The 25,801-nt window shown below is 43.0% G+C and overlaps 1 protein-coding gene across 7 annotated transcripts in view; it reads right to left on the bottom strand.

The window, feature by feature from the left end:
• LOC121871502 (trithorax group protein osa-like) overlaps window positions 1-25,329 on the bottom strand; it is a 163,437-nt gene extending 138,108 nt beyond the window's left edge. For 3 of the 7 annotated variants that reach the window (XM_042373890.1, XM_042373893.1, XM_042373894.1), the window contains exon 1: window positions 24,546-25,328. The gene's annotated coding sequence lies outside the window, so the exon portion shown is untranslated. Of the gene's footprint in view, window positions 1-24,545 lie in introns of all 7 variants that reach the window. The other 4 variants (XM_042373892.1, XM_042373896.1, XM_042373891.1 and 1 more) reach the window with 3 other exon arrangements.
• Between the last annotated feature and the right edge of the window lie 472 nt (window positions 25,330-25,801).

Raw genomic sequence — 25,801 nt, 5'->3', positions numbered from 1 at the left:
TACACCACTGGGTAGATACACACTTCCTACACCACTGGGTAGATACACACTTCCTACACCACTGGGTAGATACACACTTCCTACACCACTGGGCAGATACACACTTCCTACACCACTGGGTACACTACCATCTACAGTCATCAATATTCCTCCCAAAATGACTAAGAAAATCAATTACTTCCAGTTAGTTATAAAAAGACATAATATCTATAAATATCCCATAACAAAAACTGAAAAAAATAGATTTATAAACTTATTACAAACATATATAAGGTAATTAGGTAATATATAAAGGTAAACCTATACAGGTATTTATAACGCTACTGCTATATACTGTATATAAAAACTAAAATAACTATACAGTAAACAAAACCAGGTCTAAAAGATGATATAAACCGGACGCTATATTAAAAGTACGAAAATATTTATACAAAACCTAAAAAAAAATACAAATAAAGGTAATAAAATAAACCTGAACGTCATTCTATTTCAAGTTAAAAGAAAATTAAAATAAATAAATAAAATAATAGAAACGAGTAGCACAATTCCTGGGCTCAAAACGGAAATAAAAAACGAGAATATATATAAATTTACCCTAAATTAAATCTAATAATAGCGCAACGTTGGTCGAGAGGCTCCATGTAGCAATACGCGAGAGAAAGAAACATTCATCTAGCGGGTGAAGGCTCCATAGTGGCGTCGGTTACATGCACTCTCTCGTCTCCCCGTGTTTACCTGGTGAGTGTTCTAGGGTTCCTCGGCCTCTCTAGGATCACCTGTTCGGGATTTCTTTCATTCGCCGTCACGTGTGGCAGGGAGTTGGACGAGAGCCGCATTTCATTCACATGTAAACAAAGAGTACAGAAAACGTTGCGTGGAGGTGAGAGATAAATGTTCCCTGGAGTTGTGAGGAAGATAAACAAAAATGTAACTAAAAGTAGTTTAGAGGGTGAGGAAAAACGTCTTTATACTCACGCCTTTGCAACAAAAGAGTAACCCGGAAGTAATTTAGGCGGAAGAGTTGACAAGGGAGATAACAAGAGAAGAGCAGGAAACATAACAAAAACTTCAATGTGAAAACGATGGATTTTTAAAGTACAAAAAAGTTTTCCAAATTGTATAAGAGAAAAAATATGTAGATAAGACGGGGAGGGTAGAGAAGAGAGGACTACTGTATAATAAATAATCCCCCTCCCCCCCTCCTCTCAAAAGACTCCAAGTAAAATCCCAAAAAAAAAGAAAATGCCCCAAAAGTGAGCCACTAACTATAGCCTAAATATAGAGAACGTGGGAGTCCAAGCCCACCAAACTCCCGACTCACACCCAAATCGGCAATCCTGAGGAAGAGTTAAAAAAAGTTCGCGAGATAAAACTTTCTCGTGAGTGAAAACGCAAGAGTGTACCGAACTGTTTTACTCAAGGACAAAAACACCATCCAAATATAGCATGGATACCATACAAGGACTAACCAGATACGATCATTTAGCATCAGATGAAACTAAAGTACAGGATTTTTTCTATAAGGTCCAGTATATAGTTATATCTTGTCTCATAACAGATGCTCAGTGAACGTATCTCATTAAGGTAGTCTCGGTGTAGTATCCATTTTATGTCTGTGCTTATGTCAAATAGCTAGATGCATTCTTATGTGTTTAATGACGAGTAACATAGACCGCAGGAACGTCTGTGAACCAGCACCTTGGTCTTCGTCACCCACACCCTAACACACGGCGACGACCTCCACAACAAACAGCTAAGGCGAGTCCTCAGGCGTGACATAAGGACCTACATATCCGCCCAGGATCAACGAACTTCACACTCCCTCTCTCATCTTACCACCCCGGCCTTCCACCCCTCTCCCTTCCCTCGCCTACTCTCCTTTTCAAGCTATGCATTCACCCCCCTCCTACCCCTACCATAGTCCCTCCCCCATCCTCCCCACGCCGGGCTTCTACTACTCCCCACCCTATCCTCTCACTACACAACTAGTACTACCCCCCCACAGACCGGTTACATAACTCCAGGTTTAAACACACTCGTAAGAATCAGCTGATCGCTTCCCTTGTCATGAAGCCCCAGGCAGTGTTAAGGTGAGTGTACCAACGTTGTTAAGGCGGCGGCGGTGGTAGTGACGAAGGTGGCAATTGCGGGCGGAGGAAGCGATGGATCATTTTATTGGACACTAGTGATTAAAGGGGCCAGGGTGGTGTGGCGTTCCTTGAGAGACTTCAGTGACGCGAGGGAATCCCTGCACATACTAATCTGGGAGGGGGTGGGTGGGGGTCATTTTTACCGACTAGTCATATCATGTCAACACCAAAAAAATGTGTTTCTTTCCAGCAATGTTGCAAGGTGATGGTAATAATATGTTTCACCTTTAAACGGTTCCCCGATATACGGTATTACTATTTTTTTTTTACTCCTGCCAAACTTTTGCCCATTATAGCACAGGGTGGCCGCCATCACCACCATCAGCAAGGTGAACCTAACCATTATAAACAGGCGAATAAATCATTTTACATTTCCTAATATTTGTGGAAGGTTGTCAATAAATCGTTTTTCAACCTGCCAATAACAGCCAATCCCACAAAGCAAACCCTATTACCACGAACAAAGGTAATTTCCTTCAATAAAGCATGGGTAATTATCATTAATAAAACAAGAGGCAATTACCATTAACAAAACAAAAGGCAATAATCATTAATACGGTAAATATAAGTACTTATCACTAATAAGGTAAAAAAAAGTACGCATCATTAACTGAGCAAATAAGACAATTATACAACATCAATAAAGCAAATTAAGGCAATTGTTTTTCCTGGCCTCGTGAAGTCCAAAGCCACTATGGTAATTAAGCTGGCAAGCCGAGGAAAACACGCCCCTTTATACCTGGTCTCACCCCCCTTCCCTTCCCTCCCACCCACCCTCCTTCCTTCCTTCCTTCCTCTCCCTACCTTTCCATTCGAATTATAATAATTAGCTTCCTGGGTTCATTGCCTTGGTTCCCTACTGACTGGTCGACCTAATACAATAACATAGAAGGAAAAGGAAGAGAAGGAAGAGAAGGAGAAGGAAGAGAAGGAAGAGAAGGAGAAGGAAGAGGAGGTGGAGGAAAATAACCACGGAGTCCCTTTTCCTCCTTTCTTCTCTCCTTTCATCAGACCGTGTATTCTCTCAGTCCCTCATTCTCTCCCGTCTCCCAAGCGTCTTCATTCTTCCTCACTACCCTTCCTCTTACCTACACCTAACACCCCCCCGTAGCACCAATCTCCTCCTTCCAACGATATCAGTCCCACCCATCTCCCCCTCTACTCCCCTCACCAATCTCCGTTACTCCTCCATTTCCCAACTCCTCATCAATCATTACTCCACTCCTATATTTTTCCCTCATCCATCTCCCTCTACTATTCCCTTTCCTCAACTCCCTCCCCATCAACCCAGCCCCATTCCCCGGTGGCGGCAGGCTGGTCGTGTGGGGAAGGAGGGAGCGGCAGATATTGTGACGGTGCACAATTAAATCCCTACAGGCGGCGGGTGTCTGGGGGAAAAAGATTCGTTTGGGTTAATTGGCCGCCCGGCAGCGTACACAGCAGGCCGCCTCGCTTCCTCCTCCTGTTTGCCAACTTGAGGAAGGAAGATTTTTTTTTCTCCCGAGTATTTTTTCTTACCAGGAAAAACATAGAAGCTCTTACAATTTTCTGGCCCATGAAAAGAGACAACCTTTTTGGCCAATTAATTAAAAAAATAAATTTGATCAAGAGAAAAATATTCCTGTTTGGCCCGACGTTCGATTGCTTTACCAGGAATAAAAGTTTACTTTTAAGGCATAAGGATATTTTTTTGTCCCAAGATGAAAAATCCTCCACTTGGGCCCATGGATTTTTTTTTGTTCCAGAAAAGGTTTCCTATTTTCAGCAGGAATATAAATTTTATTTTGGTCCTCGGGGTATTTTTCACCCTCTCGTCACATAAGAATAAGTTTCCCCCTCCAGAACCAAGAGTTCTCCAGGACAAACTCAAAAGCCTTTCAGAACCAACTATGCAGAGCCCCAGAACCAACTGCAGGTAAACTCCAGGGAAAAGTTAATACCTTGACCTTTGCAAAACGTAACTCAAGAACCATAAAAATCAATGCCACTTTCACAGTTTGGAGAGTCACCGACTCTCTCTCTCTCCTATGAATACTCGAGCTGTTAGTACAAGGGGAATGTTGTGGTTAACAAAAGACTTCCCTCGAGCTCATATTAATATAATTTTTCCCCGGGTCCCAGAAGATTTTTTTGCTCTAAAGACGTTTCAAAAATGCAGTATATATACACACGTTATTCCCCATCTGTTTGTAACTCAAGTTGTAGTTACCAAGTTTGAATAATAAAAATACCACAATAATTAATATTTATGCCACATCGTACCTTGTCAAAATCGATAATACAATCACTAGCACGTATGTCACTTTTATAGGTTATCTTCATCTCCATCCCAATGAAGTGCCTACATTCCCGATCCATGTTGTAAGCAAACCATATATATTCGGGTAGAAAATCAGACATCTTGCCCTTAATTGTTTACTACAACGTCCAGTTTTAGTTGTGTGTGTAGAACCCTGCCATGACCAGTGTAGGCCTATCTATCACATGCCAAATATTACGGTACATATAGGTAAGAACTAAAGGCTTGTGGTAAACTCAATAGGCAGCACATGTTACCCACGGCATTGGTATGGTTTTCACGGGATTCGGAAAATAGAATCTATTATCGGGTACAGTGGCAATCATTAAGAAGTCTCGTCATATCTCCTTTATTCTAATACGTATTCAAATCAACTCCGGTAAGAAGCACTCGGGGTATAATTAAGACTATCGCCCCAGATTGAAATATCTTAACACACACACATCTCACAACAATACATCCATCAATGTTTACAATTGTGATGACGTCCTCCAGCAATCCCCCCCCCCCTCTCTACCCTTCCACGGACAAACCCAATCAGCTATTCACTACTAACCAATTGATTCCCTGCACCCTGACTAGCGTTGATTGGTTAACGTGACACCGCAGAGTTTCGCAATTGGTCGCTGGAGTTTCCACCAATTACTCGTCTGGTATTTGGAGACGATTAGATCGGTGGGCCGTGAGGGGCAAGGCTGGTGCTACCTGCCAAGGCCCTACCAGTTGACACCCTCCTGCAGGCAGACTCGGCTGATACACTCTAAGTTCAGTTCTGAAGCTGTTACAACACTCCCTCCAAACCCACCTGATGATGCTATAACGCAGGTATATGAAAATGTTCCCGAGAACCGTAGCAATCTCCAACATTACCAACACATCACTGTTATTAAAACTATGTATGAAATATGAAATGAAGAGCTACGAGCAGATAACTACCCACTTAAGCGTTTTAACTACAAAGATTGACGCAGCAAGATAACAAGATAAGTAATAATGAAAATTAGATCATGTAATTAGTTTGTTGACAAATACAAAAGTACTCTAATTTGAGAGGTATCCACCCACTGAGCACCTCCAAGCTTACACATGGGTTAAAAAAAGAAAGGCAAGATGAATGAGGAACACAGCAGAAGAACTTGGGGAATGTCAACACCAGTACAGGATAGTGAAGACAGAAGAAGGGACGTGGCAGATGGTATTTGGCAGCAACGGCAGAAAAAATGACAAGACATTGTCGAGAGAAGAAAGACTTGTCATAAACAGTGAGGTAAATGAAGCTACCCTGTGGAGTCTTGATTAATAACAGGTGATAAATATGAAGGGTTGGTCATTAAGGTGACCAAAACACTAAATTACACTTCACGTGAATGAAGATAGGAAAACATTACTGGCTAAATTAAAGCAATTCTCTTCGCCATGAAATCGTAAATTGCAAAAGCACATTCGTTTCGTGATAATGATAAGCCAATCTTTGATATGTAGAAAATGCAGTCATTTCGCCATTATGCCTTCCACGCAAGACTTACATGATGATAAATATGAATATAAAAGAATGCTTATTGTAGGCAGCTTTCAGAATCTGACCCAGGCCACGGCAATAATGGCAGGTCCCCATACGTCAGGCAGGTAGAAATACGCTCACCAGGTAAAAGCTCGTGTAATGGCTTACCGCTATAAGTCAGGGCAAGTACTATTGTTCTTATTTACTCTGACCTGGACCTCGTGTAATGGCATAACCCCATGTGTCACGCAGATGTCGTGGTTTATTAACCCACAGCTCGTGCAGTAGGTGACTATACATAGTACCGTGTTACACTACATATAGATAAAGGTGCCTGCGTGTCAAAATAGCTCGATGAGTTATATATAATACTGTATGAAGTGCCCTTCCTTGACACGAGAATGTTTAACCCTACATGCAAGACCCTATATGGTAAAATTTCCACCTTCACACTAGCCCTGATGTGGGTCAGTGGCATGTGCCCGGGTGGGCTAATCCCCGTAAAAAAAAAAAGCTTTATACACAATAGCAAGGATATAATAACCACGTACTCATAACACTTCTTATGCACCAGAATGGAATGTGCAACTTACAATCCCATTACATTGCTTTTTACACCGGGGTTCACATGGGTGTTGCACTCCTCCAGCGACGCTTGGTGGTGAGTTTTGTCCGAGAGCCTTATACAAGTAGCCTAACATACCACACCAGCCAACAACAATGACGAATTCTGAATCAATTACAACTCTCAACGAATCAATATAACCACAGAAGAGGGGAGAGGATGCCAACCAAGAGGAAAAAGAATGGAGTTGAGTCAATCACTATTGCAATATATCACATTTAGACCCATTCAGTTTTAAAGCCTACAACCATCATCCTCGAGTATGACAATCAACAGTAGCTACCTGTGGATTGGTGTGTGTGACACCTGAGCGATCCCCCCCCCCCCCAAGAGTTTCTTGCACCCTGGAACCCAAATGTATATGTAGCCACTTAATTGTTACAAAACGGTGCTGTATTAAGTCTACACATACACATACCTCATTGCTGAATTCTTAAACTGTAATTCAATTTGATCAAGGGCAATTTCAATTTGCCAAAACTTTTAATAGTTGAAAGGTTTTCAATAACTAGCAGAAACCAACTGCTGGTACTTCATTCTACTATCAGTAATACACACTCACCTTCACTCTATTGAAACAATTTCACCTCCTTGTGATTCCATCAATTCTGGGAGGTTTTTTTTTTTTTGCTAGTTTCTTTGTTTAGTTTCTGTGTATGAAAGAGCTTTGTATCCATGAACTTGGTGGCTATGTTCAAGTAAGTGTTCCCTGCGTTCACTTATGAAAGCACAGCACCAGACACGTCCAGCTTCAAGCATCACTCATCAATTACCTGTTCTGGCGTGTCAACAGACCAGTAAGGGCCCTTGGCTCCGTGACCACGTACTGCCGTTTCAGTCCTCTTTTTTAAATTAAATTTCTCTGGTATTTGCAATTTTGGCTTGACCAGAATTTTTTTTACAAAAGTTCCACTTAAAAAAATGTTGCAGAGAAAAGCAAATAACTTTTTTAGGAAACATTTCCCTTTTCCCCCTTGAAATTTGTCAGCGGACACACGACCCGTCCAATTTCGATCCCTAGTTCACTGAGCACCTGACACCGAGACAGGACACACCAAGTTCCGCCACCGTGTATATGAGTGGAACGGAAGGGCCAGACAAATTTAATTTCACTTGTTAAATGTCACGCAATACTCAACACTCCCCCCACTCTTAGACATAACAGGTAGGAGTTGAGGAAGGGGGGGGGTGGAGGTGGAAGAGGAAATAAGTGGTGAGAGGGATGTGAAGGAAGTACAGTACTGTAATTGAAGTGTCAGGGGAGAGGAGGCACAGGAAGAGAAGAGAAGCGAAGGCTCTACAAGAGCAGGTGAGGAGGGAGGTGTGGGAGTTATGGAAATGCAGGACAGGTATGAGAGATCAATGAAGGTATATTAGGGAGGATGTGTGGGAATGGTGGTAACGGTGAGGAGGGGAAATGATGCTGATAACACAAACAATCTGCCTATGGCCTTTAGTTTAAATTACCTCCCCCTCCTGCCATTTCCTACCCCTCTAGCACGTCCACATCAGAGAAATTTCATGCTTATTCAGTGACACAACTAAAAAAAATACTCTTGGTATAGAATATTGTCCCACTGTTTCCTGGCATTACCATTGTCATTTTAACATGTGGAGTGATAACACTAGGAAAGCCGATTTATAAAGTGATAAATACTATACAGTACAAGGTGACACATCATAACACTTGGGTTATTTATTATGTTCGTCTTGGTATCTGATGTGCCGATAAAATATACGGTTTTGAGGCGTTTGAGAAGAAAACTGAACAGCACAGTTGTCACCCAGCGCTCGAGGCTTAATCGAGACACTACTCTTCACAATATCCCGGCACTCCTGTAAACTAATAGTTATACGCTTAGGGAATATTTCTGAAGTACAAATGTTAAAACACCCTAATGACACTTATATATATATATACATATATATATATATATATATATATATATATATATATATATATATATATATATATATATATATATAATACCAAAACCTCTGATTACGATTTCTGAGCATTATCCTATTGAACTTATTGTAGGCCTACCAGTGCTAAGGCATAAATGTGTGTATCTGAATCACATAGAGAAACTTTCAATCAGCAATAACAATACACAATTGTCTGGTAGGCTTGAGGTTCACCTTAATCATGTGTAACTTACAGCACAGCACCAGCCCTATGATGATGTTACCCTACAGAAATTCTTGTAGTTGTACTTGTCAACTAAACCTATACAAAGTACTGTATACTTGTATAGATGTTTCTGAATTCGTGCTAGTTATGGACATCATACATCAGTCGAGGTATAACCTGACAAGGGTGATGACATCATAAACTTAAGCTAAACACGATAAAAAAAGAGGTAAACAATGAACAAAATTTAAACAAAAAGGTAAACAACAAGATAACATAAATAAAAGGTAACAGCTCAACACAGTATAAACAAACAACAAAAACATAGGAGAAAATCATCACATAAAACAGTAGCAAGCTTATATGCGGCCACAGGGAGAGAGGAGGGGTAGTGGTTGTGGGGATGAAGGGGGGGGGGTGAGCCCGGCGGGGGTAGGATGAGGCACGATTGAAGTTAGATAATCAATTATGGGTGCAGCAATTACGGTAATTACGAGGAGGTCCGATATGGCACAGCAGCACTCTTCGGACCGGCTGTGGTGGTGCGCCCGATACTGGTGGCCAACACGCACGCTCACCGCCCCACCCCAACACCCACAATTTTTGGCTGCGTTACCAAACCAATGCCCGCCTTTCCTAACCGACAATGTTTTCTCCCTAGATTTTTTTCTTCCATATATCTCAATACATGCTGTCGGGAGTACGATCAGCCCTAAACATACGTAACTATGACCAAATCTTGATTATATACACAGGGTATATCATCTATCTTTCTTCCTCTAGGAATGATGACTTTATTTTACTACCGTACTTGCCCCCACCAAAACTCCCAAGTCCAACAAGGGTCATAACTCTGGTAAATAAGTAGAAAATTATGATTCTGGAACTGCCCTAGATATTTAAGGCATGAAGGTATGAAACCGTTCTCAAGTTCAATTTCGACCAGCAAAGCTTTTCTCAAGTTATTGAACGGACACGTTTTGTGTAACGACGGAGAGAAGAGGGTAACTGTAAATGCCACCAACCGGCATATTCTAAGACCAGATAAAGAGGTAAAACATTTATCAACAATATTCTTCCATGTACAGGAACTATTTTCCGTAGACCAATATTTCCGGACAGAGGTGGAAGAACTTGTAAAATACTCAATTTTATGTAAAGGAAGAACGACTCATCATTCTACAGTGCCAACCTGCACACATCACCACAAACGAACACCCAGAGGGAAGCACGTGTTTACTTGTAGCTAACAAGCATGAGATAATTACCAACACAACACAAGCAATCCATTTAAAACAAAACTATATTTTTTCACACAAAAACATCTTTAACACAATAATCTTCGTCTCTTAGAGGAGCACGACTGGCACTGAAGTGACAACGCATTAAGTTTTATGACCCATATTTGCTGCCAAGTGTTCCGACTCGATGTAGGTGAATCAGTGACATGTTTTGCACATCTCGTCCGAAGCAGGGATCGAACTTCCACAAAATTTACACACACAAAAAAAAAACCGGCTTTCCCTTTCACAAACTATCTGAATCCTGAAAAAAAAACAGTGGCTGATCAAACTGACAGCCAGAGGAGAGTGACCCTGGGACCCTCTTCCGGTACACTGACAATAATTGTTACCTCTTATATATTACTCTCACCACCATGTTGCTACTATTCACCAATGGGCGTGTTAGCACAATTCTCCATGTATAACTTCAGATAATGCCGTAATATTTTGTCCTTTATCAGGTATTTAAGTGAGTTATGTGTGTCAATTGCCAATCGTAAAACAAACACTTAACTGAACATTCTACACGCATCAAGTATTTGCTACCGAATAGTCAGAAACCTTTTAAAGTCGTCCAAAACGCACTTGGACCAACAAAATCTTTACTTAAGTTGCTGCTACAACAATTAACACCAACACACGATTTAAAGCTCTTAGTTACTAAAAGGCTATGGAAAATACTTATTACAGCTTTCCATTTAAATACAAATCAATTCTCGAAAATTCATTAGTTCTTCTGGCAAAGGCAGCTGCCATAAAATTCCAAGTCTTTAATCAGAGGACTGTGAAAACAAGACCACTCACTCATGAACGTCCTTGACTCCTCCACACGCTAAGGCACACGAGATTGCGCGCACGCACACGCGCACACACACACACAGAGATAATTTAAAACATACACACAATCCTCAACTCCTCCACACACAAACAAGAGATAAAACGCACACACAAACATAATTCTAAACTTCACACATATATACGTCCATACTAAACAACACGTACACACAACCCTCAACTACATCAGACTAAACACAAGATTTAACAACACACACAAACTATACTGTGTACGTATATCATTTGCATCTCTTTGAATACTACACTGTAAATCTGGCTCCTTCCTCCCCCCGATTTTATCTTATATAATTATGCTTTAAAAACAAACACCAAACACGCACACCCAAAAACATGTGAATAAACGCCACGTACACACAATGACAGACATACACATACTGTACATAGAAATAAACAAGACTCACATACCTGGTAAAAATAAACGAAAATACAAACAACCGAATGCGGAGCTGCTGTAGTTACTAAATTTCAAAACACACACACACACACACACACACACACACATAATGGCAACAATAAGCTAAATGCACACGTGAAAGCAAACACCATGGAGACCCTCATATAAGAATACACATCATCAAACACACCGCTCCATAATGAAAAATAATAAATAAACAAACAAACAAACACACAATGAAGATGAATCGAGAGTAAAAATGAAGTCTGGGTTATCAGACAATCAATGATGGAGTTACACCCCCCCCCCTCTCTCTCTTACGATCCTGTGACCCCAATCCACCCAAAATGCTAATTCGCATCTTAAAGGGTCATTTCGTGTGGGGTTTAAAGGTGACACAATTATTTCTTTTTTCTGGAGGTGTCAATAGGACATGTTAGTAGCGTGAATATGGGTTCAAAAATCTAATTTTCTCACACCAAACTGGGATCCTTTAAGATGACCCCTGGAACAAAAACACACTGGGTTTAGAAATGTGTAGCTCTTATCTTTCCATCTCTGGTGATTTTTGTATTCGAGTGATTCATGGTGCTCTATAAATACTATTAACATCGCCAGTACAGACACCTCACACAGGCTTCAACATCACCATCTTACTGCCTCTGGACCCCTAAAATAACCCCTATTTAATCATCTCAATATGACTTCCCAAGCCCCCCACGACACACATCCAGTAATTGCTGTCTCATTCCCAACACGATAGCAACTCTTACGTTGGACCAGTTTTTTTCTCTTACTTTTTTGTATAATTCAGAAGGAAATATTCAACCCGAAACGCAACAACTTTCTCCTCACAGTGCTGCTGGTCATGCTAGTTGACCAATATCTTGGTGCCCGGACTCTTGCTCATTCTCTATTCAGCGGGGCTTAAAACCGCTGTCTTGGTGAATAATACCGAGGTATACACAACGGGCCAAGTTGCCGGGAAGAGTGGGACTGCCGCCCCATAAATAGCAGCGATATGGTGGAGGTGGTTAGTCATACAAGGCGAGGAGTTTACCCAGGTCACCAGGGTGAAGGCTGCTCCTCACTCCCTCCAGGTTTGCTTGTTGGCTCAACTGCCATCCATACCGTCTCCTCCACGCCCAAACATGGCAGTATTTCACCTCTCGTGGGTTCTCCCAACGAGATTGTATTTTCGTGTTGCAAAATTTTACTGACAACAAAAATGAAACGGGCAGGCAGTAGCTTATTACACCAGTGAACATTTTTATCACTGACAGTAGAAAAAACTAGACAAATAGGTCCCAGTGAACCACTATCGTATCTAATCAAGCGGAAAAAATAATAAACGTCCAACGATAAACTGGACAACAATGACCTTTAATCTAAGGGATAAACATCGCTGGTCATGATCGGTGGCTGCGTCACGGCGCAGGCGGTGACGTTGGATCAGATTGTACTTCCACCACACACAACCTGCCAACATACATACACACCCTTGGACCCTCACCAAGATTACCCATATGGAGAGACAGAGAGGGGGGGGGGCACACATGAAGGAAGAGGAATACTACAAGGATGACTGGCGTAAAGGTAAATGAGAATCAAGAGTCCAAGAAATAAAATGCACAAAAAAATCTAATTTCTCTTGACGTTGCAATTCGAATATCAGCTTTGCCAAAGCACACACACACTGAGGAGTGGTCGGGGAAGCAGACGATCCTGCAAGGTCACCCATCAACGTCAGGATCAACACAGGACTCCCTACCTACACTTCCACCCCGGCCAAACCAACAATGAACCCGTTAAGTGGTCACTCGCACGATACTGGGGAGGACAGAAAACACCACCGACACACTTACAATTCACTTCCTTGACACCGACTTTAAGCATGCATTTTTAACTCTTCCTTGGGAAAAATTATGAAGCATGTCTGTACACCACATGCTAATTCTAGAATCAACACCGCACTGACAAAGAGTTTGCTCACATCACCAATGCCCTTTCACGCCCACAAGTGTGAACAATAACAGCCAAGTAAACCAACCGGCACGTGCGGAGGAATGGAAAATATTCAAGAATAGTTGCATAGAATAACCATTACGACCATGACCATTCCAATCACTAACGTACTGGTACTCACAATAAAGAAACAGTGACAGTAAGACACTAAGTAGCCCGACTACCACGATAACGGGGCCCTTACATGAAGAGGCCAGCGACTCACTACAATACACACACCCCAGGATTGTTGACCTCGGGCAAAGGGGGACAGTGTCTGGAAGAGATGGAGTTTCCGAAAAACCATGAATAACGAAAACGAATCTAACAAACTTAACCTACCTGACTACTGACCATATAGTATTGGTTTTGTTTGGTTCGTTCTGTCTGCCGTCGTTAAATCAGAGTTTGGTAAGATCTGACAGCAGCAATGACATCGTTGACCAATATACTTCAGCTTAGGTCACTGGCAAAAGAACGAAACGCACCGATAGTTCAGAGATCACGAAATCAATAGCTAGCAGTGTCTGGGATCAACTGTTTACGAATACACTGCGACTAAAGTTCATCACATGAACTCTACCCAACTCTACAAGTTACACAACAACCACAAACCAGGTCAGTGATGTTTATAGCCACTGGATAGGCAAAAGTCAATAAAGTATACAACAAACACTGTAGACTACGAGGTCAACAAACAAATACTTGAAAAAGTCAGTAAGCTTTTGGGTAAGTTAATTTTGGACAGTTGAATGTGATAAAAAATTCAAAACTACTCGACAAGGCCAACAAAATTTACTAGCAGTGATGTTAACACTGTTTATAAGTAACACCTTAGGCCTAAAGGTCTTTGAAGTTTAAACCACTGTATGAGTTATTTAAGTTCATAACCACTGTACGGTAGTACGATGTCATTATATATATATATATATATATATATATATATATATATATATATTGTATATGATGTTTGCAACCACCGGATATACACCAATAAATTGCACAATGCCAAGTTTACAATAAGACAAGGTCAAACTATTTTACAACCACCAGACAAGGTCAACCTAGTTTACAACCACATAAGGTTAACAGAATTTACAACCAACAGACAAGGTCAACAAAGTTTACAACCACCTGACAAGGTCAACAAAGTTTACAACTATTGGAGTTTACAACAGGAATAGTTTAAAGCATTACAGTATAGCTTTGTAGGATCAAGTACAGTAGCTATACAGTTGACAAGACGCACTGGACCACATCAACAAAGTTGACAGTTACTGGAGTTTAAGAGGATCCATCACACTACATTCTAAATAAAGTAGTTCACAACAAGCACTGGACAAGGTCAATACAGTAAACAAGAATATGGACAACACACCCAGTTGTCCTCCTAACTCAGGTGATCACTCATTAGTGGGGGATCAAGTCAACACTGGACTAACATCAGCAACTACAAGATCATCAGAAGAGGAGATACACAAACACGGAGGAATGACAGAGGGAGGGAGAGAGGATCTACTGTGTATGACGAAGTAGTTAAGTGAACTGGGAGTAAAGGAGAGAAGTAAGAGCTGTAAACTACATGTGGAAGGCAAAAGGAAAACTCCCTCACCACCCCGTAAAACATAACACATGACTCACTTTATAGTTCAGACTCTAGTTTAACTTAAATAGTTCAAGGTTAGCTACAGCTCTCCCTATCAATTAGGCCTAGCAAGACCATACAGTACCTCTCACTTGAGTCACTAAACAAAGACAACCTGTAGGTATAGTATGGGGGCTATCAAAACACCACATCACTCTCACCAACATACCGTAGTGTGTCTAAGTACAGTCTTGGAAACCCCTGGCCTATATATTCCTACTCCCACACCAGTACTTAATATAGATAATACAAAAATATAAATCAAGTAGCTTTCATTCCTCTAACCCCTTCCCCTACATACACACTTATCTGCATTCCATTCTATAACAGATAAACATAAATAGTGCTGCAACTCTCTCTCTCTCTCTCTCTCTCTCTCTCTCTCTCTCTCACACACACGTTTTGATGCAGCTATACAGTACAACCTCCCCCAACACACACTATAGCGTGCGGTCTAACAAGATATTTGGGTTAAGTTAGGTCAGGTTATGTTAGACTAAAGATAACTTTGTAGACAGCACGCTATAGTCGCACTCAAATACGCAAACATCAACAAACACACACGACTTGAGTATGCCCCAGGACACACCCCTTCCCCCCACACACCTGACCAAGCACTCCCACCCAGTCATCAGAATGCACGATACCAAAACAACTACTCAACACGACACTCACTCCAGGGGCGGCTTGGAGAATTCGACCTCCAACCCCCCCCCCCTCCTCACTTTAATTCACCATAGCTCTCAGTAGGACACAAGTCATGACCCATGGTGGACGTTACGCACCTTCGACATCACGCGGGAATTATTGTACCTGGACTTGAAACAGATAAATCCGTGCTTCTACCTAATTATATTTCTCAGTATAGTTGCTGATTCTGACTACCAATGTACTTATATTTATGTGAAGTTAATTATTAAATCACGTTCTTATAAAACAGAAATCAAATATGTATTCCTGATTCTACTCTAATGCTTTTTTAAGTTCTTGATTCTTACTAACAAATCTCTTGGCTCCCTCTTTTACTAGTTTTCCCTGGCTCCTGACGACGTATGTCTGAGACGAACAAGGAACGCCGAGATATGATAGTACCGGTACCTGTGATACAACGACCTTCATACAAAACAGACAACAAAAGGCTCTACCTGTAGGTCATTATCCCTTTAGCATACTCGCTAGCGAGGTGCCTCTTATGCATCACCAATGCCAACGTCATATGTTTTTACTTGATAAAAAATCACATGAATTAATGAGCCAACCACGTACAGAGGCCACCCGTGGGTAATATTTACCCGTTATCCGACATCCATAAGCCTTGACAAGCATCACACAACCCATAAACCAAGGTCACACAGTCAATAACCTCCACCCACTACTACACTTCTACTGTAGACTGGCACACGATTTCACTGGTTTATTTAAGTTAAGCAATGCGTACACACGGTATATTTACGCTGCACATGGCTACACTTCACCTACGACACGACGGGTGAGACACTATCCAGATACACAATACAATGAATTATGCACAGTGAACGGCTGTAAGACAACACAGAAGGGGGGAGGCCAAGTTCAAAGTGTGGGGAGTGAGAAGTTTACCAGGAGCGTCACACACACACACCCCACCATCTCGTGGAAATCATTAAAATGCCCCGCTGACTGCCACAGGTACATGTTTCAACACCAGCGACCTGGTGTTTCATTATTCCTGCCGCGAGTCCTGTGTTGCCTCCTTCACTCTCTGTCCCTCAATTTGGCACACGCACGCACCCACCAGCAGGAAGACTGGCAGGCAAGCACGCACACGCATATATGAACCCGCCTACAGACACAAACACGAAAACACATAACTACCCACAAGCACACACACACAGGATACAAATAGGCCCCCATAAACACAGATACCAGCACCCACCCGGCCACTTCCATGTAGGCTGCACCACACACACACTAACCGCCACATCAGATACTGCCCACCTTCACGATTCACACCAATAATCCATTCACAGCCTCGAATATCGGTTTCAAAAGAACAAAGAGCACGGATAAAGACTAACCCGGATTTCAACAGGAGTATAAAACTGACTACTCCATCACTGGTTTTGGCTCGACTCTACACGAGAAAGCGGACCAACACTCCATTATCCAACAGCTCATACGGGGAAAAGTCAAGTGGTTAAATATGGTTATCCTAAGCTGGATAGGTTTTCAGGGATACTGTTTGTGTTATCCAGTTCAGTTTTCTACTCAATGGTGTTTGATCCCAACCGTCTGTCTGTGTTTGTGGGCACAGACGATCTACCATAGCTATTCCCCTACACAATTCACAATTCAACAGAGCTAACACCCCCCCCCCGCCCACACACACAAACACCTTACCAGCGACATCTATAATTAACTGGTCTGTTACTCTTGAGGCTATCTGGTTACTGTCACTAACACGGAGGGCTGGAGGACAAACGGGAGCCAAGTTACAACTATACACACACAGGCTACACGTCCTGGGGCAACAAACACGCAGGAGAGATGACAAAAGGCTCATTTTACGGATGATAACTGTAGATATATTAATAATGATGGCCACGACGCTAATGATATCTGGTTACTGTCACCACGATTACAACACAGTTATTACTACGTACTGTACCTGGCATGGTTACAACCAGGACTGTAGCCCGGCTATACCTTCTGGAGCTAAATTATAATTACTGTACTGTGGCACAGTTAAGTAATACAGTTTAGTTAGAACTAAGTAATGTGACCCAGCTACTGTATAACAAAATACAGTTGCATTGCCAAGTAAACACTAGATGTAACCCGGTTACAACCAAGTACTGTACCACAACTCGGTTACAACCAAGTACTGCACCACAACTCGGTTACAACCAAATACTGCACCACAACTCGGTTTCAACCAGGTACTGTAGATATAGTTGTTAAAACTAAGTACACGTACAGTATACCACACCTGTTACTAGTACCACAACGCAGTTACCGGTACTACCAAATATCACAGTTCAATTACAACCAAGTATCATAATCAATAACTAAATACCATTACTCATTCTCAACGCAAATTATCTCAGTTCAGTTATAACTAGGTACGGTACCACAGTTAAGTTCTGCAGGTCATTTATAACTGAAGAACCACAGCTCAGCCACAACTAGGCTAAATACTATGGCAACAAAGACAAGAGTGGCGTGGCAAGCTGAAACGCGGCTCACCTTACCAGCGGAAACAGCAGCACCACATCAATAAATGCTGGTCTGTTACTCTGAGGATATCTGATTACTTTCACTACATGAAACATTAAAGCAACTGACAGCCTAATGGTTGGCTGGAAAGTGGTTCACCTTACCAGTAATAACAGCAGGGGGCGACATAAATAATCACGAGTTTGTTACCCTGGGGGTGTCTAGTTACTTCCACTACAAATATAAGGGGTTGGCGTCAATGGCCTTGATACAATTAACATACCAGTACCAAATGGATAAGCAACCGAACCTCCAGAACCAAACAAGGTCTCGTCTTATAAAACAGTAAAATGACCAAAGTCAAATCAAAATATAAAAAGTTAACTTCTATTATGTGTACATGAGGACTGGACCACGGCGCCCACTCCAGGTAAACACGAGATGGTGTATAAAAAACGTGTGCACCCTGACCCTTCTCCCCCTCCCCAACCTCAGGCAGTAATATCGCCATCATTCATTATCTTTTACTACGCTGAAAATTAATGTGTACTAGTCCTCATAAATGTATCCCCCCACACTATTTATAAATATCCATTATGAACACATTTCCCACACTGACGATGTAGCAGCAGGAGGGCGGCCGCAATGCACCTTCATTCATCTGGCCAACAATTCACTAGTCGGGTCGGCTCGCCGGCTGCATTTGCATATGCAATTGCTGAAACGTTCCACCAATAATAGCGTGGGAACGTTGACGCTTCCTTGACCTTGCCGCTGTGCTAATGCCATAACCTTCAACCCCCCCCCCCCTCACCGCCACCGAGCTGTCATCAACATCTGGTTAGTTTAGTAGGGAGGGGGAGGGGGGGGTCTTAAACGTTAAGCAATTCCACCTTATACGTGACCCCACCTTCACCCACACACGCCTCTCATCTCCACGACTGAATACACACCATTACGATGTCTCCTTAACATCAATAACTCCTCACCCAACAATCATCAATAACTCTTCACCCATCACCAATAACTCCTCACCATCACCAATAACTCTTCATCCATCACCAATAACTCCTCACCCATCATCAATAACTCTTCACCCATCACCAATAACTCCTCACCATCACCAATAACTCCTCACCATCACCAATAACTCCTCACCCATCATCAATAACTCTTCACCCATCACCAATAACTCCTCACCCATCACCAATAACTATTCACCCATCACCAATAACTCCTTACCCATCACCAATAACTCCTTACCCATCACCATCACCAATAACTCTTCATCATTCACCAACAACTCCTTACCCATCATCAATAACTCTTCACCCATCACCATCAGTAACTCATCACCATCATCAATACCTCCTCACACCACACTCATCACCATACTTTGACTGCAACCATCACTAACAACATACCGTGCCATACAGTACCTACTATAGACACTATACTACACCTAAGTACCCAATCAACCATCCAGACCACCCTCGTTAACCCCCTAAAACAAGCCACCATCACTATGTGCTTCATCCCAGTTAATTAAACCCCTAAAAGCCACCATCACTGCGTGCATCAATATCGTTAAACACAACAAGTCATCATCACCCTCGTTAACCCCCAGCAGGTCATCATCACCCTCGTCAACCCACAACAGGTCACCATCACCCTCGTTAACCCACAAGTCATCATCATCCCCGTTAACCCCCAGCAGGTCATCATCACCCTCGTTAACCCACAAGTCATCATCATCCTCGTTAACCTATAACAAGTCATCATCACCTTCGTTAAGCCCTACAGGTCATCATCATCCTCGTTAACCCCCAGCAAGTCATCTCACCCTCGTTAACCCACAAGTCATCACCTTCGTTAAGCCCTACAAGTCGTCATCACCCTCGTTAACCCACAAGTCATCATCACCGTTGTTAACATCCAGCAAGCCATCATAATCACATTGCTCGTTATCTCCCTCCCCCGCAAGAACCAAGCCATTACCATCACCACCATCGCCCCTTAATGACGCCGAATATGACTGGGCACGTACACCTCGCCCCTGACCGACCGTTTAATTTCTTAAAACACAGAAGTCATCAGCCTTCACTCCGGGACCATCACAAAGCGACTGAAATAAACCGTTATCAGTGCGGTGGACGCCGTAATTAACCCCCTGCCACACACCATTACCTCACTACAACACACACTGAGGCATCCCCCCTCCCCCCCGTACATCACACCCGTTCACATATCATTTTCACACCTCACCAAGCACCTGCGAGAGCTTAGCAACCTTGGCTCAGAGACGAGGTGGAAGTGGGAGGTAATTACGATATGCTTATGCAGCCGTTAAGGCAGAGGCCTTTGGTTCAAAGGGAACGATTACCCATGATGCAGATCCCTCAACCACAACACACACACGGTGCTATAAACCGACACTTCACAAACGTAAGAGATACCTGTGTGTGTGTGTGTGTGTGTGTGTATATATATATATATATATATATATATATATATATATATATATATATATATATATATATATATATATATATATATGTTTTGACAAGACAAGATCGTTGTGAAACACGAAACACTACTTAAAGATGAATCACAAAGTAAACTTTTACCCACACAGAATTTGGGTAACTCTGCCTGTATACTACAAAATTTAGGACATCATTATCATGATTATAGAACTCACTGATTCAACAACAATGACACAAAATTAGTAATTTTCATACTAATTAGTACCGGTAAGCCTAGTTAAAACAAAAAAATAAGGTTTTAAAAGGGGAATGGTGGAATCCCACAGTACAGCCCATGTAAATTCAAATTAAGGTGAGGTCAGGTAAGCCTATCTCTAATGAGTTAATCAGTGCAGAACCATAACGAAATAGGTGGCCTGGGGTACCAGGAAAAATGTTTATTAATACCCTTCACCTCTCCCTCGTTACTGTATATACCATCCCCGACACCATCACCGCTAGCATCCCTCATCATCGCCTCCCATCACTAATACCATTATTTTCCCCATTAATACAGCCGCCAGAAAATCCCATTACCAGGGGGGTCCTCCACGTCTTCCATTAGTGCGCTGGGGCAACAAATTCCTCTCGACGCCACCTTCCCCTCAACGATAATCACAGACCTTTAACTTCACAACAAACCATGGCCCTAATCTCTAAGAGTGCCAACAAGTGCGCTTCACAACACGTAAAATAAATAAATGTAAGCAGCACGAAAATAAACAAAAAAATTATAAAATACCAGCAAGTTGGAGGTACCACCGGGCTGCTGTTTCTTAGTTACTTAATACTGCATATCACTGAAACATGCTTACGTGATTTATGAATTAGGTCAAGGCAATTCAGTAATAAGACGCCGAGCGATTAAAGGATAGAGAACGGGCAGGTAAGCTTCTACCAACAATACCTAAATTAATTAACTGCCCCACCTAGAGGTTTATTTAGTTATATATCCTTAAATAACCAATTACAAAATGTACTGCTGATAAAACAAATTTTTAATAATTTACGAATATGTTTAATTTCGGAAAATTGTTCTACAAGACCCAGTATATAATTCAAATCCAATTTAGGTATTCTGAGAATCACGATTGTCCTAAACAATGTAACTTTCACCTTCTTAGGCAATTTCCCAAGTATCAATGCATTAGAGGCCTATCTCCCCTCTTTCTACCGCTAACTCACTACGTCTGAACGATCAATGGCATCGCCTAAAGTACGTGGGAGCCGACCCACATCTCCACCCCACCACAACCTCCCCCTTTCCCACCCACCACAACAAGCAACCAACCCCCTCTACCAACTGTCATTATATTCTGAACAAACCTTACCCCAGTGTCCTTTCCAACACCAGCAATAAGGACCTCTCTAGTCACACAAAAACGTCCGTTCCAACTGCTGTACATTTAAACACAACAACCAGTTAACACAAAAACATACCTACTCTCATTAACCTCAAACGAATATCATTGCAACTAACACCACCCCATCACCTCTCACAAACATCAATCAATCTAGATAACACCAACTCTAACAAACCACACAAGGTCTATCACACCCTTAGCCTTATGACTTACAAGTAGCACCGACGACAAATACATCAACCCTTGAACCAACTACATAAATATACACCACCCATACATATACAAAGTACACATCCTCTACATCCTGCCCTACGGTTTAGGCCCAGCGGAGGGATCCCCACCATCTCAACTAACTACATTTCACCATAGCCGGCTAGGGGCTGATGCAGTTAGCCTAACACAACACACTCGGGCGTCTTCCCCTCGCCTGTTATTTAACACATCTACAGACACTCTTGAACATCACTGGTAACCTTCCCCATACACCACCATATATTGTACCTAGACTTTCTTATAATTACTTTTAGCGATAAGTCGTCGCCATATGTATACTACATTCAACACTGTCCGTCAAATACAACTAGAATGAGACTGTTATCAAACATATTTACTAAACGTACAAGATTCCTTTACGATCAGTTGTTTGGAAAAACATAAGTGTACCTAGGAACCTTACCCGTTATTTCTTTAATACATGGGAGGAAGAGAAAATCTAACGACCAGCAACACAGCTTTAAAATATGAAATGTATACTGTATACACAAAGATTTCTCAAGTAATATACTGCAACGGATCACTTCACTCGGCATATACTGTGTCAGCCGTCTCCAGCACTAAGGGCGTCCCAAAGCCGTTAGAATAGGCCTACTCGTTATTTCCGCACTAATTCCAAAGGATACTTAAGTACACTGTATTTCACCAGGAACAATTCTCAATACTTGCGGCGTGACTTATTTCCAGCATAGAAACGCACTCCACACTTCCCCACCACAGACAAGAGGAGCTGGGCTTGGCTTTCTCCACCACTGGGGCGCCCCGTCAACACTGTCAGGATGCGAGGGTCGACTCCCTCCAACACTGCCATATCACCAATACCAGGGCCGACTAACTGCAGTGACAGAGTTCGCCCAAACTACCTTCTCCAACACTGTCTCGCCAAGTAAGAGAGACCAAACTGTCTCCCCCTAACACTGATAAGAGAACAGGTCTGTGTCATAACTTTTACCAGAAGGAATAAACATTTGAATGCCTACCCAACTATGCCCATATCAACACTGGCAGAAAGTGAGGGGTGGCTGCCTTCACCAATGTTCCAACAGCAGCGGGAGGGAGGGAGAGAGGGAGGCAGCGAGGCCTGGCTGCCACCACCAGCGGCGGGCAGGCGTGGCGGGAGCGGGTGGTTGGTAGCGGGTGGGCGGCCGTGGTGCAGCAGCCCACACACCCACACCACCCTCATGCCTTATGTCCTGCACTCAACACCAAGGTGGTGGAGGTAGCCAGCAGAGAAACCAAGTCTACAAAACACCACTGCCGCCGCCAAACCCTGGTCACCAGGGCCCAGGCTACAACAAACAAAGGCTAGCGAGCTCCCCCCCACACCACCACTCACCCACCAAAATGTTGCCAACCTACAACACATTTCCCTAATTCTCCTTTCCAAAAACGTTCAAATTGGCCCGCGAAAACGTTGAGTGTAGAAGTGGACATGCGGCCGCAGAGCACGTGGGCTAGCAGTTTTGGGCAAGAACCTCCAATCCTTTTAATAATCAACAATTACCATTCGACCCTCCGTCAAGAACGGCGTAAGCCGCACCCATTCAAGCCAACTATTTATTCTCTATTCAAGACAAACTTTGTCAGTAAAGATGTGATCCAAAAACGTTTATGAGGGTTGGGATGGTTGGGCCACGCTGTCATTGTTTACAGCGTGTCACGTGCGTAAGGGAAGCCTGACATGAAAGTAAATAATTGACATGTAATGCATATTGCAGCTTTGCTTGTTTCACTTACCCTACAGCTCGGTTGGATTTGGGAATTTCGTCTAGATATCATGACAGGGTGTTTAGGACATGTCAAAACAATGTTCTAAGTGGAAATAAAACCGAAATTTAGAAAAAAATGTTGTTGAAGTAGGCTACGTGGCGGTGGTGGTGGGTGTCCTCCCCGGCTGAGCGCCCGGCGTCCGGCCCCGCACCGTGCCTCCCCGCCTGACCGCCACCACCCAGGCCGCCATGCAAAAACTGGGGTGGGTGATGCTGGTATCAGCTGATGAACACACACACAACCCACGCTGCCCCTCACACACCCCACCACGCCCACAACACGCCCGTAAAACCTGCGGCAAGCACGGGCGTGTTGAGTAGGTATGGGGCAAGTGACGTATTGTGATGGGGTTGGGAGCAGCCTGAGGTGGATCAGCTGATGAGCCACCACCTGACAGCTGGCCCACACCCTCTGTAACAACCCCAAGCCTCCCTAACACACCTTACACTCACTCTATACTGTACATGCAACTTGTCCAGCCTGGCACAGAGCACGCCAGAAAGACGGAACACAAGCCCCAACATTTACCTGCCTGTAGTTTCTGCCCGACTCCAGATCCGTGCGGTGGTGGGCGTCGCTGTTAGAGGGAACCTGCGTGGTGGTCGTGGGCGTGGAGGAGAGGGCGTACGGGCGGCGTGGTGGATAAAATAAGTGGGTGTGTTGTGAGGGAACAGCGGCCGCCGGTATCGACCAAGAAGACCTCTGCCCGGCGAGAGTAACCGAGCGTCACCGCACCAACACCCCTCTTCTCGCCAACACTGCGCCTTCACCAACACTCCTACTGCACTATCACCACCACCAACACACGCCTTCTTCCTGATATTTCACCTAACTAACACTTTAGACTTGATAAGTAATGTATACCATGGCTGATAAAGGAATTTCTAGTTCCATTACAAAAAGTGCGCGACAGTCTCCAGGCGCGACTAACCGATCTCACCACAGCCAGTTACAACAATCACCTCCAATTCACCATAAAATTTTCACTTTTCCGACGTTATTTTACACTCACATCACACACTACACTTTGATCCAGGTTCTACGCGACATTTTAGGTACATATTCGGCACTAAACCCTTAAATTTGGGTGAGAAAAGTGTGAGGGAAGCCGCCGAGCGTCCCCCCAAGCCGCGTTACTCGAGTGTGTGCCGCTCTGAACAAGGGAGTGTGGCGGGGTCCCACATCCACCCAACACTAGCCTTTTTTATTCCATATTTCTCCCTTCCTATCGCTTCTACCAGCTTCTATGTAGACTATACCAACACCATGATTTTCTGCGAACGTTCAGCGTGGTATATATACTTATAGTTTACATTAAATGGATAGAAAACACCATGTAAAAGTGATTAATCAGGTTGTTTGTTAGTGAGGGTTTCGGCGCCAGATGGCAGCAGAGCGCAGCCGGGCACATTAACGTGGTTCATGCCAGACGTATGATTCACACTGAGGAGTCCCTTGTGTGCCATAGCTTCTATCGATTTCTCATTGTAAGAGAATCAAGCTCATACTTATATAATGTATAATAGATAATTTTGACATTTTTAAGAAGTTGTAAGTTCAAATCATGCTTGTGAAATAATCAGGTATAAGAGTGTGGGCGAAGTCCGGCAACGCACGGCACGGCTTGAGGGTTTTCCAACGCCGGCGGACGAAAGACGTGATCGATGCTAAGTCCTGACCGCCACTGTCGATTCACGCACAACTTTCATAAATTAAAAGCGCCTGCGATCGACTACGACAGCGATTTTTATATGAAACCGCGATAATATTTACCATGGAGTTAT

The sequence above is a fragment of the Homarus americanus genome, unplaced genomic scaffold (genome assembly GCF_018991925.1).
Source record: "Homarus americanus isolate GMGI-L3 unplaced genomic scaffold, GMGI_Hamer_2.0 scaffold45698, whole genome shotgun sequence".
Lineage (NCBI taxonomy): Eukaryota > Metazoa > Arthropoda > Malacostraca > Decapoda > Nephropidae > Homarus > Homarus americanus.
The sequence above is the reverse complement of the archived record's forward strand: the minus strand, read 5'-3'. Positions and strand labels throughout refer to the sequence as shown.